A 2,500-nucleotide genomic window follows, 5' to 3' on the forward strand; every position below is an offset into this window, starting at 1 on the left:
TTTCCGTGGGCGGTCCGCGGCAGCACTATCAACTGAAACCACCGGACAACAGATTCAGGGCCTGAGAGTGCAACGAATCCATCGGTCTCGGCGGGAGGCGCGCCAAGAAGAAGAAGGAGGAGGAGACCAGACCGGACCGGACCGGACCCCACCCTTTCTTCCTCCTCGACACCGTCTCCCGCCCGTTTCCACGTGCCGGACGACGCCCGGTTAGAGACGGGCGCGCCCTTGACGAGATGAAGCAGGCGTTACGCTTTGGGACGCCGAAGGGGCTGGGGAGCACCAACGACCGTCAGTGAGGGAGGAGAGAAAACGCTTCTCTCGACCCGTCGTCAGCGAACGCACCGAACCTTCTACGGACCGTGAGACGCCGGCCGACAAGCCGAGCCCCGGCAAAGGAAGCCCGGCGAGGCGGCCGTGCGCGTTCACACTTGGACGCGCAGGCGGGAAGCTCGGCAGCCGGGCGGGTAGCCTGCGGGGAGCTGGTGGGCTCCCGAGACTCCCGTCCCCCGACTCGGGCCTCGCACGCCGAGCGGTCGCTAGCTTGCCAGTGCAAAAGACAGAAGCGCGGGGGCAGTAAAGCCAGGCGGACGGGTCGACCGTTGCCGGCTGTGCGCCGACCGGAGCGATCCGCCACGCCACGCCGCGTCCCCCACAACCAGGGTGTCGCATAAGGCGCTGCGAAGGTGGACCTTGATCCACATTGGGCAGAGCCTGAGTTGAGGCCCCCCAGCACGTGCCTGGGGACCAGGCGTTGAGGAGTAGGCCTTTTTTTGAGGGCCCAGAAAGTATTTTGGCAATTGTAGCGAGGTTTTGGAGTTTTATCCACAACCTTTACCTGCCTTTTTTTCTCTCCGAGCATGCCAAAGTTGAGAGAAAACGCCGTTTGGCATGGACGGGAGGAGGTGTGGAGGAGTAGTCCATTTTTGAATGGCAGCGGAAAGATTTTGGCAATTGTAGCGAGGTTCTTCGGACTTTTATCCACAACCTTTACCTGCCTTTTCCTCAGCGAGCATGCCAAAGTTGAGAGGAAAACGCCGTTTGGCATGGACAGGAGCAGGCGTTGACGACCAGGTCTTTTTTTTGGTCTTTTTTTTTCACAGCGCCGGAAGGATTCAGGCAATTCTCCAAAGCCGGTTACTTTTATCCACAACCTTTACTGGACCTTTTTTTTCTTTTTTTCCTTTTTTCTCTCTCCGAGCATGCCAAAGTTGATAGAAAACGCGGTTCGGCATGGACGGGAGCAGGCGTTGAGGAGTAGGCCTTTTTTTGAGGGCCCAGAAAGTATTTTGGCAATTTTTTACTTTTTTATCCACAACCTTTACCTGCCTTTTTTTCTCTCCGAGCATGCCAAAGTTGAGAGAAAACGCCGTTTGGCATGGACGGGAGGAGGTGTGGAGGAGTAGTCCATTTTTGAATGGCAGCGGAAAGATTTTGGCAATTGTAGCGAGGTTCTTCGGACTTTTATCCACAACCTTTACCTGCCTTTTCCTCAGCGAGCATGCCAAAGTTGAGAGAAAACGCCCTTCGCCATTGACGGGACCAGACGTTGACGACTACGTCTTTCTTTTTTTCACGGCGCCTGAACGATTTGGGCAATTCTCCACAGCGCGTTTACTTTTTATCCACAACCTTTACCTGCCTTTTCCTCAGCGAGCATGCCAAAGTTGAGAGGAAAACGCCGTTTGGCATGGACAGGAGCAGGCGTTGACGACCAGGTCTTTTTTTTGGTCTTTTTTTTTCACAGCGCCGGAAGGATTCAGGCAATTCTCCAAAGCCGGTTACTTTTATCCACAACCTTTACTGGACCTTTTTTTTCTTTTTTTCCTTTTTTCTCTCTCCGAGCATGCCAAAGTTGATAGAAAACGCGGTTCGGCATGGACGGGAGCAGGCGTTGAGGAGTAGGCCTTTTTTTGAGGGCCCAGAAAGTATTTTGGCAATTTTTTACTTTTTTATCCACAACCTTTACCTGCCTTTTTTTCTCTCCGAGCATGCCAAAGTTGAGAGAAAACGCCGTTTGGCATGGACGGGAGGAGGTGTGGAGGAGTAGTCCATTTTTGAATGGCAGCGGAAAGATTTTGGCAATTGTAGCGAGGTTCTTCGGACTTTTATCCACAACCTTTACCTGCCTTTTCCTCAGCGAGCATGCCAAAGTTGAGAGAAAACGCCCTTCGCCATTGACGGGACCAGACGTTGACGACTACGTCTTTCTTTTTTTCACGGCGCCTGAACGATTTGGGCAATTCTCCACAGCGCGTTTACTTTTTATCCACAACCTTTACCTGCCTTTTCCTCAGCGAGCATGCCAAAGTTGAGAGGAAAACGCCGTTTGGCATGGACAGGAGCAGGCGTTGACGACCAGGTCTTTTTTTTGGTCTTTTTTTTTCACAGCGCCGGAAGGATTCAGGCAATTCTCCAAAGCCGGTTACTTTTATCCACAACCTTTACTGGACCTTTTTTTTCTTTTTTTCCTTTTTTCTCTCTCCGAGCATGCCAAAGT

Source organism: Babylonia areolata, unplaced genomic scaffold, assembly GCF_041734735.1.
Source record: "Babylonia areolata isolate BAREFJ2019XMU unplaced genomic scaffold, ASM4173473v1 tig00009184, whole genome shotgun sequence".
In the NCBI taxonomy this organism is placed as follows: Eukaryota; Metazoa; Mollusca; class Gastropoda; order Neogastropoda; family Buccinidae; genus Babylonia; species Babylonia areolata.